The sequence below is a fragment of the Anser anser genome (assembly GCF_964211835.1).
Source record: "Anser anser genome assembly, chromosome: 2".
NCBI lineage: Eukaryota > Metazoa > Chordata > Aves > Anseriformes > Anatidae > Anser > Anser anser.
In genome coordinates, this window is record NC_139721.1 from 130,224,259 (window position 1) to 130,238,768 (window position 14,510).

The 14,510-nt window shown below is 36.7% G+C and overlaps 1 long non-coding RNA gene across 2 annotated transcripts; it reads right to left on the reverse strand.

Annotated features, from left to right (window-relative positions):
- Window positions 1-1,872: 1,872 nt before the first annotated feature.
- Window positions 1,873-12,541, reverse strand: LOC310893185. 2 transcript variants are annotated; one of them, XR_014578791.1, is made up of 4 exons: window positions 11,906-12,541; window positions 8,149-8,227; window positions 4,368-4,450; window positions 1,873-2,468 (listed from the first exon to the last, which is right to left on the reverse strand). It is a non-coding gene; the product is annotated as an uncharacterized lncRNA (long non-coding RNA). The 2 variants fall into 2 exon arrangements; XR_014578792.1 differs by lacking the exons at window positions 1,873-2,468; window positions 4,368-4,450 and adding an exon at window positions 4,518-5,829.
- Window positions 12,542-14,510: the final 1,969 nt, after the last annotated feature.

Here is a 14,510-nt window from a genome sequence, read left to right on the forward strand (position 1 = left end):
TCTGATGTTAAAGTTGCTGTTTAGAGCACAGTATGTTAAAATGTGTATTACACTTGTATACTGGCTTTCTTCTCAGCTTTCTGCTTACCGGTTCTTCTATGTATCAGAAGTCAGCACTATCCCCAACTTTCCTTTTTGGTCCTCTTCACTAGGTGCACTTTCTGCCACTCTATTCTTCTCAACATGATCAAATATATATATATATATATATCTTATTTTTTTCAGTCTTCAAAGAATCAAAGATTTTCTTTTACTTTTCTAATCATGAATGCCTGGTTTCTGGAGCTGAAGCAAAAATTAAATGGGAATCTCCATCTGCAGTTAATGTACAGTTGGCACAATGCCTCTGTTATTTCTTCAAAAGTGTTTATCCCTTTTTAAAGAAAAGGTTGAAAGTCCAGCCTTGACCAAGTTGATAGGATTTTTTTTTTTTTTGTCATAGAGTTGAGGGGCTACTGAAATCAACCTCAGAATCCCAGCAGAAACTTTTTTATCTTGCCCCCCCCCCCCCTTTTTTAATAAGTTAACATCATATTTTCTCTTTTCCTTGATTCTTTTATTACTGTCTCCTTAATACTTAATGTACTGGATCCTGATCTTATCAAACTGGTTTAAGGCATTCATTTAGCTTCCAGAGGCTTCCAAATAAAGATCATGGAGGCTAGCTTATTTCAATTTCTTCTGTTCATGCTGCAAGAGTTTTTAATCTTTATGCATAACCAAGAAAATGTCTCTTCTGAGTCTTCCAATGCTTTATCTTGTTCTAAGTAGCAACATTTTAGTAAGGGAAACCTTGCAGATGTTCTATATTTACAATGTAAATCTACCAATGTCTTGGTTTGCATACTTTTCCTGTTCCTTTTCATAATTATCAAATTCATTTACAGAAGAAAACTGTTTCCTGCATTCTGCAGTCCTTCAAACTGATCATGCATGAAAAACAATGCTGATGTCTGAGATCACAAGAACCTAAACAGTGAATGTGGAGGTCAAAACCAAGGCTGTGTAGCCGAGGATCCAACAAATCAGGAAAGAAGGCCACAATCTTCATTAGGAAGTGCCAACAGTACTGTCTAACAGTGCTAACAAGGAGTGTAATTCCACTTGGGGGCAGATGGAGACAGTAAAAGGTCAGTCTGTTAGTGGTTCCCTATTTCAAGACGTAGCAGAATAAAATCAACTTTTTTGTTCCTTTTAAGCAGTAGAAAATATCTCCATCCCCCTTGTAATCAGCAGCATCAAGCCATTAAAAAGCTCAGAGAAAACAAACAAAAAACTCTGCCGTCCCCATTCTGGTGTAACATGATGTCTGTTATTCCTGAACAGGAACACATGGGATATTACTTTTCTTTTGCTGGAGTAATAGCTCTTGGAGAAAGCTGAACGTTGGTAAAGGTTTTTTGTTGCTCTTGTTTTTTATTGATTTTGTTTTTTTGTTTGTTTGTTTGTTTTTCTCAAAAAGATGTAATTTTATTTAAAATGACTTCAAGTGCACGTCAGAAAAAAAAATGAAAGTTTTTGCCACCTATGTCACCAAGTAGTCCTCTTTGACAGACATTTCTGATGATCAGCTTTCTTTCAAAATAACTTTCTGATTATTTCCGTGTACCAAATGCAAAGGAAGGCATGGTTTAACGTATGGCTAACTTCTCAAAGTCATTTCTTGTACAGCTTTCCCATCCCCATGGATCTGTCCTGAAACAGAACATTGTAACAGTAATTAAAACAGAGCTTCCTCACTCTCTCTTTGTTTTGATCTTGATTTTTCATTCATATTTAAGTTGGATGTTATTTTGACTCTCCAGGATTAAGTTAATTGTTTGTGCATCAGGCAATAAAATCCACTGAGCTCTGCATCTCTATGTAACAGTGTCTGATACAAAGAAAGGACTAGACAATGGAAATAATCCATATTTGATGTCAGCATTGTTCAAATTTGGCAGGTGCCTGCAAAAGTGAATGTGAACCTGAGAGCCCAGAACAGGCTTCTGTGCAGCTCATAGCTTTGTCTCTTTGGCAATTTGAGTGTCTTAGCAAGCTTGCTAACAAACCTGTTGGTTGTGCTGTGAGGCTGGCCAGTACATCACTCATTCAGTTGCATGAATTTTCTCAGATGAGCATGGGATAAGGAAAGAAAACAACAGATGAATACAAAGAACTTGACAAACTTAGAAAAATAACTAATACTAAACTTTTTTTGCCTTCATCTTTTATTTTTTTCTTAAAGCTTGCTTTGTTATATCTTCTGTCAGCTTTCTCTTTTAATTCCATTTTTCCCTACATAATATGAGAATTGTTCCTTATTTTCTATCACATTTTTTCCTTTTTCTTTTTCTCTCTTCATCTCTTCTCTTCTCTTCTCTTCTCTTCTCTTCTCTTCTCTTCTCTTCTCTTCTCTTCTCTTCTCTTCTCTTCTCTTCTCTTCTCTTCTCTTCTCTTCTCTTCTCTCTTCCTCTCTTTCTTGCATTCTGGAGAAAGAAAAATTATAAGTACATGCATAGATCCTAGATATAGCAGGGACTTTCATTAGTGTTTACTTAAATTAAGGAGGAAGCTTAACAACAGTTCTGGGATGTCGGCTGCTGTAGCAGAGAGGATCATGTAGGGTACCAACATCTCTCTTTGCCCATACTTTTAGGAGACTGCTGCAATCTCAAAATTTCTTTTTGATGTGACTTTGGGTCTCTGTTTTAAACAAAAGGGCTTCTGGAACCAAAAAGTGGAAGAAGTAGGAATAAAAGGACTTCGTTGTAGACATCCTCACTTGTAACATTTCTATTTCATGATCGTAACACCTAAAAGCTTCATTTATGTAACAAACAAACAAACAAAAAATAAACATAATGTAGAAAGCTTAGGTCATCTCTTATATTTGCTCCACAGCAGATATTTGGTACCCATATGCTGGTAAAATACTAGTGTAGTCCTCCAGGCTACCTCTTGTGCCTCCACAGACTTTGTAATTGAATCTGACCTAGAAAACCAGCATCTTCTTGTCACTGAGATCTCCAAAATGTAAAGCAGGGCTTCAAACAAAGGAATTCCAAAGTGAATATAATGAAAATATTATATATGTATATTGCTAAATTTCAGCATGGTCTCCTATAAAACCAATAATTTCATATGTTTTTCTATGCTTGCAGGCTTCAGCCATTTGGTGTAGTAATAAACATCCCCAAATCTTATGTCATTGATTGTTTGGCTTCAGTGATGATGAAAAATGGAAAATAAAATGAAAGAACCTAAGCCTTGTCTGAGATTTATTTGGAGACTGTTTGTGAAGCATACCTAGCTTTTCAAACTTATCATGGCACCTGACAGAAGTGACACATTCAGCCTTAGCTATGTCTAGTTTATCTTGTCAGTGTCTGAAACAGACAGGGGAAACCTTTCAATGTTGTACTTCATAAAATTGTAACCAGACTGATAAATCTGTTTATTTTTCCTTTAAATATGCCCTGGTTTCCATAACAGAGACAGCCTGCATGTATGCTGATGAATGGTTATTCTCCCATCACAGACCTTTATGGACACATTGCCAAGAAGCTAGTTTTATAAATTCCTCAACTTTTTTTTTCTTTTTTTTTTTTCCTTCTTTTCCAACACCTGAAAACTTGCAACTGGCCTGGCTTGAAAGCTGCCTTGGCAATTTTACTAAAGCACTTACTTTGATAGCTAAAAATGACCTTGAAGAATGATTAATACTGTGTGGGGGTTGATGACATAAATCTGTTAAAGTGTGCCTGATGTACAGCTTCACATGCAAGAATGTTATAGCTATATTCCTGTACTAACACAGTGACATTGAACAGACTGTAGCAGATATAAAATCTACCAAAAAAGGAGCCCCCCGCACCTCCAAAGGGTTTGAATTATTTTTATGAATTTGTTACCAACAAAATGCTTCTGGTTAGAGAATATAAACTTAATGAAAAATAACAAGCAATGGTCTTAAGGCACATTGGGACATACTGTCTAAATCACAGAATTCAAGTGGTTGTTACTGAGAATGCAGGTACTTGACTCAAGAGTGAAAAAGCTTACTCTTTCTGTACTGTACTGTTTTTAATTTTTTTTTTAATTTTAATTAATTTTTTCCCTTGTTAACAAGGGAATAAAAGCCCAGATCATCCTCTGTCTTAAATGTATCTGTGCAAATTTGTCACTTGCTAGCCATTTGGGATGTACATACTGAGAAGACATAGGTTGATTCCTTTTTAACCTAATACATAAATAAATCTAGTATAAAATCATAAAAGAGAGAAGGAAAGATATGCTAGACTGTTAAGAAATTATATAACATTGCTATCCCTAATCAGAGAACAGGTTTGCTTTATTATTTTACTTTTACAACTGTGGGAAATTACCTGAATAATTAGATTTGCAGAGGAGCAACTGGGGACGGTTTCTAGTGCAGAGGTCTCAGTGGTAGCTCTTGTTGTGCTTCATCCTGGGAAATTACATTAATGGTCTTTTTCCTGTGTATTGGTAATGAGTTTCTATCAAACACTGCTTTATCACAGAGTGATTTCTTTTGCCTTCAGAAAAATTTTGGATGGGCTGGTAAGGGGGAGACAAGTATCCTAGGAGTACTTAAAATGCAACACTTTATGCCAGGTCATTTTTCCATCGCACAGATCAGCCAACACACTTCCATTTACAGACTCATCCCTTTCACCAGCTCCTGCATCTGCCAGCGTTACAGGTTTTCATGGCTGCACAATGCAGCTGAGCTGGAGAAGCCTCCAACTGCAGTTTTAACAATAAAATAAAATAAACATTCTCAGCACAAATAGACTATTTTAGTTTCCATGGCTGACAGTTTGGCACCTTTCACAGCACTAAATTAACTTAAAACATTCATCACTACACATGCTTTGAGAGAAACAAAACAAGTACTAAGTAGGATTTGAGACTTGGTAAACTTTCTACTTAAGATGAAACAATCATTTAAACTGACAAGAAAAGGCTGTGAAAACAACTCAGAAAAATAACATTTCTATTTAAGACTCGGCAAATATTAAGAGAACAAGTAGTGGTACTAAAACCAGTGTTGTGCTCTTCTGTAAAAATAATAAAAAAAAATAACAAGACTGATTTAAGTGAAACTTTGTAAAACCATTCTGCATCCCAGCCTTTCCCAAACCAGATCTTTTTATGCCAAGTTTCAGCTTGAACCATTTGTTTGTTTTTTTTTTTTAAGGAAATCGTTCCTTAAAGTATGAGGATTATATAATGAAGTAGTCATATCTTAATCAGAAGCACAGTGACGTGTCATTTTTTAATAGAACAAAGCATAATATAAAAAACATTTGAGTGCAGAAAGAATGTACACATTCTATTAAAATTGCAACGTATGCAGAAACTTAAAGAACCTTGATACAGTAAAGTTTTAAATCATGCTACTGTATCTATATCCCAGGAGATAGATTCCTACAATACAAAACTAACATTAAACATTTTTGTTAATGCTTAATGCTTACTAGCCTGGCAAAAATCTTCATATGGTTTTATGGGAGGAGAAGGTAAAAAGCCATTTGTTGTATGTTTTTGTGAGAAGTAATAGTTCATAAATTAAAGGTAAACATAGCAATACCTTTTAGAAGATGAATTTGCAGGTGGTCATGATAATCCACACACATTTTGGCCATGTTTAAGATTTTCCAAGTGATTCAGGCTAGGTGGAAATGCTCCAATAATTTTGTCTTTAGTACACTGATATCAATTTTTAGAGAGCTTGTTGTGCTTTTGGTGGAAGGAGAGTCTCAGCTCAGCTTGCTGAAACTGCATTCCTCTATAGTACAGATGAATAGTATGACTTATCAGACTCTAAAGAAAAAAAAAATCAAAAACAAAATTACAGTTTATTTGTATTAAAACATAGGTAGATTTCCAAAGTAGAAACTACTAATAAGCCCATGTACTTATCACAGAAGTTAGTTTCACTGAAGTTTGAAAGCAATTTATCACATTCATGTTCATGTTGCTTGTTGCTAGGATTTTTAATTTTATGTTTATATTAGAAATTGAAATGAAGGTGACTAGCACTGCTTTCATTCAGCCTAGAATTCTTCAGGGGTGCATTACAAGGAGCCACGGATTTGGATCTTATCCTAAATTCTGGAACGTGACAAACACACTTGGAACAGAGAGCTGAAAATCTGTTTTAAAATGTGTTATGATTTTCCAAGTTCAGATATGAAAAAAGCAGGCAAACAGAATGAACAGTGAAAAATGTAACTAACAAAATTGTTTTTTCAGTGTTACTAAAGTGCTAGGGCTATTTCACGTATTTCTGTGCCACTGATAATACGAAACATTTATATTGTTAAAGAGAAGGATACTTTGTCTGAACTGTTCATAACACCTTTTTTGACAAGACCCTTGCATTTGGCCTCTTTTGGCCTAACTTGCCTTTCCTGTGATTCTTGCCTTAGCCAAAATAAAATACCCAAATATGTGGAGGTTCTACTTCCTCTATACCATCTCCAAACCCTGAAATATAAAAAACAATTTGAGAGCCAGACAGAAAATCCTCTCAGATTTTTTTCCAGAGCCTAAAGGTCACTACTCTGACAGTCTTATTCAAATAAAGCACCAGATTCACACAGTAGCTTTAATTCCATCTTGCAGTAGTGTTTGATAGAGAGATTTGTGTGGGTTTATATTCTGTTTTATCTGACACTTCTGTCCAACCTTGCTATAATCCACTTCTTTCCTAATCGTTACAAAAAAAAGAGAGAATTTATTATAATCATAGGGAGGAAAGAGAAATAATAATAAACAGTGACATCTGTTCCTAAGTTTTTCTTTTCTCTAAATTTCTCTATTGCTGCACTTTCCTGTATGTTTCTCTTTCAGATTAAAACAAAGACTCTGTATTTTTTTTTTTTCCATTCTATAAATTTTATATTTTTGGAGCCAAGAAACAGAAATATATGTTGCTGCTGCTTCTTGTTTTTTTTTGTTTTCCTTTGTTTTTTCAAGAAAACAAAGTAATACAACTGTGTGGTGCCATGCAAGATAGACTGAATATCACTTGGTGATTTTTGACTGCATTATTGAAACCATCGTTAGGCTGATATTTCCACTTCGCTGTTGTACATCTAATTTTTACCTAAAATGCTGTAAAATCTCAATTTTGTGTCACTTATTTAATATTATCTCTCTTTGGTCCCCCTCAGGAGAAAAAAATTTGAATTATTTTGCCAAGTTTGTGCCAAATCCAGTCCTCAGATAATTTGAGAGGTCACTAGGATTACCCAGATCAAAATAGAACATTCAGGTCATAAAGGAATCTAGTCTATCTTTTAAACCAGTCTTATTTCATGTCAAGGTTTTAGTTTTGATCCTTTCACTTTCTGTTTTTTATCCCCATGATGTTACGCTTAATGATGAGGTCCTCAAATCAAATATCCTCTTCCTTCACATTTTTCAGCATTAGGTTTTGGGTGGACTGCCTTTTGCACAAAACCTGTACTATGCAGAAATATTCCTCCCGTCTGTCAGGACACTGTGCCACTTTGATCTAGCCCACTCAAACTGTCAAAAAATGTCTGTTGTTCAATGTAGATGGGTGAGAAAAAGCAGTAGCTGGTAGAAGTCAGCCAACAATTAAAAAAAGATAAATAAATCTTCTAGCTGGGAGTGGATCCACTCTCAGTAGAGGGCAGCACTGGTACCAGTAAAATATAAACTGACCATAAATGGCTTGCCATATCGTCTTGCCAAATGAGTTAATCAGCCCCTTATAAATCCAAAGCAATGAAAGATAAGTAAGCCTGGAGAGGGGCTTCTGAGTGCATTTGTACAGGGCACCTCACACATGTTCCACCCGAGAGCAGCGTCAGTTTCTAAAGGTCTGGTTTGTGAGCACCCAGAGAGATGAAGTAGCATAGATAGGAAGAAGTCTCCAGCAGCAGAGATTTCTAAATAATAGATGCGTTAAATAAATAAAGTGGTGGGTCTCTAACACACCACACACTGTTCAATCAACATTAATCCTATCAAACTGGGACATTAACTTATAACCAACCCACTTAGGAACAGCAGGAGTCTTCCAGTATTGTCCTTTCTATGGCTTTACATCAGTAATCATCTTGTCAAAGTTCAGTTGGCTCCAGAGGCCCCATATTTTCTAATACTTACTGAACTCCACTGCACCCCAGTGTACGCTTCAACACCAGATCTGTGAAATTAGAGGGTTTCCAGCTTCAGATGTAAATAGCTAGGAAGAAAAAAAATGGACTAAGTCAATTACAGCTGTCCCACCAGGCCACCAGGGAGGCCTGCTGCTATTATCCACACCAGTAGCATTCAGCAAACTATCCACTTAACTGGCTATAATTTTAAAATCTCCTTCCCCATGAGACTGGCTGTAAAATCAATATGTAACAAAGCACCAACCTTTAGCTCCACAAACACACCAGAAACCCAGTGAGAATACTACATCTAAGCTAGATTTTGAATATGGACATCAAATGTCCCTGCTTCACCATTACCACAATGCCTTGGTAACAATTGATTTTGGACTGTACAGGTGAACAGAAAGCATGGCTCTAGCCATATCCCCAGCCAAGGGCTGCAGACAAGAGTGCAAGAAGTGGACTCCATCACTTGTCCCTGCAGGGCACACTACAGCCAGCTGCCAGTGCTCCTCCGTGCCAGGCATTTGTTTGTTGCTGTGGCAAGCTGACTTTTCTCATTGCTCTCACTTTTCCATTCCCATTTAGAGTTTTCTCTTTAAAGAAAAACCATTGCTTTAAGAAAGAAAAGTGCTTTTTTTTTTTTTTCTTTTTTTTCTTTTTTCTGGACAATACCAGGTTCCTAATTGCTTAAACACATGCAGTCCTGCAGGTCTCTGACCAATATAACTGACAAGCAACCTTACACATATATATAACAAACTCACCAGGTTTTAAGTTAAAGTAAAGTGAGAAAAACTAATTGGCTGAGGGGTAAGCATAATAAATCCTGGGGAAAAAGCGTAGCTGATCCCATCATAAAACAACCAGAATGAGAATGTGCTACATAATAAACTAAGTGTTACTGTTTTCCACAATCACTCAGGCCCTGCATTTTGATTAATTGCAGATTCTGAATTACTGAGAAAATGGCAGTTAATTACCCCTAACACCTTTGCAGGAACAGCTTGGAGGGGACTATGAAATTAGCACTCTGAAGTCTGAGTTAAATATATCATTTTAGCTTAATGGAATTTAATAATTGTAATTCAAATGCATGTTGCACAAAATTAATAGCTTTTAATACCAAAATACCTTTATTTGATCTCTCCCATATTTTATGCACACTGACATTTATTGATTTCTTCTGAAATAACCATCACTTCCAGAAGCCGGAGGAGAAACTTAGGAGTGTGCATGTCAGGCTGGGTATTACTCAGAAAGCAGTGGTTATGACCAAAGGCTGATGTGCTTGTCCTGACGGCTTGGCTGGCTCTTTTTGCCTTGTCTTTAACCCTCTCCCAAGGTGGTAGTCTCCAGATGTGGGACTGAAGGGTCAGGCTGTGATTTTCCATCAGAGCCACTGTGGAGAGGAGCCAGGCTGCATGGGACACACCAGCACCCTTCGTTGTGCCACCAAGGTGTGACCTCAGGGTGCCACCAGCAACACTTGCAAGGTTTTGCGACTTAAAATGGTGATGTTATCAGTAAGTAGGAATCCTCTGGGGTTTAGAGAGGGAGGCTGCGGTAAATCCCACTCATTCCACAGCTGCATCTGTGATGGCCTAGGAATTACAGCTGGCCATGGAAAGTTTTATGGAGATTTTTGGAAACGCGGGGTGCACTGAAATCCCATCTTTTTAACAAAACCCACTGGGTGGCGCTAGGCTGTGCACCCCGCAGCTGTAAAACCTGATCTGCAGTTCTGCTCCGGTCCAGCTAAAAACTGCACGTTATTCATTAAATGATAATTTGTTTGGACGTGAGGGAATAGAAAAATAATATCTGATGTCTATTTACAGTTTGATAGAAATTAGAAATGAATAACTAGGCTAATAAAAAACATATGCATAAGAATTATCAAATATGTCAGTTTAAATAACAAAAACCCTCAAGGTGGTTGGATTGTCTGAAAAATATTGTACTAGATTTTACACTTAGGAAAATCCATTTACAAACTTAGGAAAAAAAAATAGAAAAGTGTGTTATGGTACATCAACATGTCCAAATCAGGATCACATTCACACAGTACTGAATGCTTTTCAAATTCAGGATTCCTACTTACATCTTGGCTGCAGAAGTTTTGCAGAGTCATCGCAAAACCAGACACATTATTTTTGATACCTATGTTATCCTTTCAGTTCTCAGTTAAAGAAAACATTGCAAGTCTTTAAAATAAAATTGCTTCCATGTCTGAAACACATAAAATGTTGGATGAGGCCTGGATTTAGGTCTCTTAGTTCAGAAATAGTATCTGTGTTATGTGATACATTTGAGCAAAGAAAAGAATAATAATTAATTTAGAAATAAATGAAACACAGTATTCATCCTGCAAAATCTGTGTGCAACTTTCAGCAGGGAAAACAATGCAGTATAAGCAAACATGCAAGCCCAAAAAATCCCCAAAATGATTTGCTTACACACATATATCTTTGAAACAGATGGAGTAAAAAATCACTGAGGGCTAAAAGAGGACCAATGTTTAGGAATATTTAGGGGTATATTATACATGTAAGCAAGTACATACACAGAAAAGTGACAAAGTTTAAGATTACTTACCAGGAGTAAGAGTCTTTCAGAAAGGTATTTAAAAAGGTATTGTCACAAAGGGTGTCAGATACACAGGCTGTATTTTATAAGTTTTGAAATTTGCAAAACGTATTGACAGAAACATAGGGATAGGGAAATATATTCAGTTTTATTCCCAGACTTACTTCTGAGGCTTACATAGAATTGTGCTAGTGGAAGAGGATTTATAATTTGTGTGTCCAAACTCAAAAGACCACATCAGAGTCCCTTTACTTCATAAGCTTCTCAGGTTTTGTCAGCAGTAACTGTCTTGTCTACAAACAAGTATAAACTTTTTAGGCAAAAGCCAACAATATCTTTCACCCCACCCCCCCACCTCCCCTGCCCCCCATCATTTTGTAGATAGGACTGGTCAGTTTGGTTTTAGGACCTAAATTCTTAGCTAATTTTGATTAGTTCCTGTTCCTCTCCCTTGTTTCTTCCTTGTTGCTATTATTTTTATTTTATACCTGTTTAGAAGACTATTTCTCCAGGTGTTATAAATTCAATGGCGGAAAGCACTCCTAAAGTACTGTGCTCCTAAAGTTGAAATAAATATTTTTTTTTTCAAATATGCGTTGTTGGTTTGTGTTTTTATTTTTTTTTCCTTCAGAACCCAGAGATGAAAAATATTCACAGATTAGCTGAATAGAAGATATATATAAATTATTCTAAACTCATTTACATTTCATTGACTCTTGATTATGCTATTTTTTTTTCTTCAAATTGAATAGAGCAGTTTACATTGTATTATATGAAACACAGAACAAAATTAAGACAGTTAAAACCAATTTAACTTATAGTGGTATAAAACATTAAGGTCCTCTCTTTGGGAATCCATAATCTCTACTGCAGATGATAACCATTTTTCAATGTTATTTTTTACATTAGTTTAGAAATTACATTGCCCTACAGTTTGCAAAATGTGGGCTCTGCAAAGCCCCCTCTTAATGTAATGCCACTTTTTCCCTGTGATTCTCCAAAGGTTAAGAATTGATCAGCAGCTTCTGATATGGAAATGGAGAATTGTTTTGCCCTGTATGACACGTAACATCGTTTTTGCTGACTATGCATTTTCCCGAGGATCAGATGCCTCCCAAACACCTACTCAGCACAAAAGCAGCTATTGTTTAAATTTCTGTATGCATTATTACCTGTCCACAACTCCAGGTGAGAGACTCATGCATTCCCCTGAGGGAATTGCTGCACCCAAGCCCCTAGCAGAGGAACGGTCCATCCACATCGGCGACTCTGACACGGACAGACATTGGTCCCAGAGACTGGTCCTGCCCTGGGCCTGGCAGCACATGAAGATATGCTTGCTCTTGTTGCTCTTCCACTGACAGCTATCAGTTCAAGCCAATAACATTTTGATCCACTCTTAATCCACTGCTTTGTTATGCTGGGCCACTCCCTCAACAGAAACTCTCCTTGAAAATTTGGCCCATGTTTTTACTTTCCTCTCAGAATATACATCCATCATGCACTCTGTAGGAATGCCCATCTTTAACTAAAGCCTTAAAAGCAGAACACTGTAGAAATATATATATATTTTTCTGCTGATAATGTTAAATCTTTGCTGTACACCTCATCCTTTGCAAGTACTAATCTTGAAGTGTTGCATTTAATGTTTTTTTCCATATTTTATTCAAGCTAGAGGCTACCTCTCATGTCAGGTGAAGATACAAATGAAAATCTTGTACGAATAAATGAAGTATTCCTTAGCAAGTTGTAAAAACAACAACAAGAACAGTTGGTAAAGTAATCAGGGTTCCAAGCTGAAGCGTACAGCAAACACAATGACCTTAGCCTTTCTCTTTTGATTCATAGCAATGTTGGAAAGTAACTTAACTAGGTGCCACGGAGCTTCAAGAACAGTTGAGTTAATGTATCATCTAAATTTTTATGGATGTTAATTAGATTAGCAATTTGATGTTGAGACTTGCAGAGGGCAGTGGGTGTGCTCTTTTAAACTCATTCCTTCAGACTGAAAATGCAGGAAAGATGAAGCCCTACACTGCAGAAACCGGTAAGGTCCTACTGAATCCCAGAATCCTTACTGCAGCAGCTATGAAACAGCAAAGGAATGATCAGATATGGTTTTAGAAGTGGCATGCCCCAGCATATTGAACAGTTCAATATCAGCACAGTGATTGGAATAGAAAAGACATGCACACTGGTAACTTCCTGTATCAGGTCTCTTATCGGGCACTAATCATTTATTTACTAATGGAGGAATGTCAAATCAGATATTTATTAGATGGAGTTGCCACCCAGCTTAACCACTGCACTTCACCAAGTAGCGGAACATCTTCCTTATAAATTGGGACCATTAGTAAAGTCTTTAGAAGATTTCATGGAGTCCCTGTCACTCTGTGATTTTCTATGCTGAAAAGCAAGAAAATAAGCACAAAAATTCCCATAATAAATTCATTTTTTAATCCCATGGAATTACAGTCCTCTTGCATTTTTGGCATATACTATATCTGACTGCTTTAATAATATAATGGCAAGGTATTAGGCTTTGTCCTTGTAATCCAATTTATGCTTTTTCCAAATTCAAAGTAATTATACTCCCTCCAAAATCTTCAATCAAATATATAATCTTTGTCATTCAGTATCCACAAACCACCTTTTGAAGTGCTCATATGTATACTTATTTTGCTGATCTTGGGCTACAGAGAGGAGGGAGAGATCTAAATTGCAAGCTGTTATTGCCACGTGGGTTCCTGCAGAGATTTGGCAGGCCTGATCTTGTTCATTCTCTCAGAGGCCAGAATAGGTCTCTTACATGTCGCTGGTGCAACTACAATGAAGGCTGTCAGACGACGCTGAATCTTTAAACCAGCCCAGCATCTGGAACTTCAAACTGGCTACTTTTTGTGAAAGAAATTACATTGGACTCTAAGTTACACAGAACCTTACTGAAATCACTCAACTTGTCCTAAGTTCTCAGCAGATAAAAGCAGTGCAAATCCACTGATGTCAGTGCTCTGAAGTCCTTTCACTCCAGCCAAGTGTGTGGTGGAAAATTCCCTGGTGTCAAAACATCCAACTCTTGCAGAAAGGGACATGATTCTCTCAGCTCCTGGAGGGAAATTCTGCTTCCAGACATTCATTTATTAAAGACAAGCCATATAAGTAAACTATTGAATTTCTTATTTACACATTCTAGATGAGTTCCTTGACTTTTAGACTCATGGCTATTTTGTGGAAGAAATGTTGTTTTGTTTTTTTTTTTTAACTTTCTTTTTTTTCCTGGGAGAAAACAAAACAAAACAAAACAAAAACAAAACTGTTGAAAAATAGAGTAGGAAATAGCAAATTTCTGCACAGGACAGGAAAGCTGCTTTCCGCATTCTTGTGCTCCCAGGTGCTCACAATTCCTTGTGGATCCACCATGTTCACATAGGAGTTATGAAAGCTTATCCTTGTGACTTCCATCAAAGAGATAAAAATGATACAGTACATTTCAGTCCTGCTTCTCATCCACAGGCTCTTCCATACACGTCTCTCATAACCATCCAGAATATCCTGAGCCATCTTTATCTGTAGAAGGCCCATGTACATTTAACACAACTAGTTTAGGAAACTCTGATGAAAAATAAATAAATGCCTTAGGCTACCTTCTGAGATGATTCTAAGACTAGCAAGTGCGAAATACTGAAATGAGAAACATTCACATCAATAACATGTGGGATTGGTCTCAACTGCAAGAAAAAGTTACAACACCTGTGCCAGGTTTAATCAACATGAAGA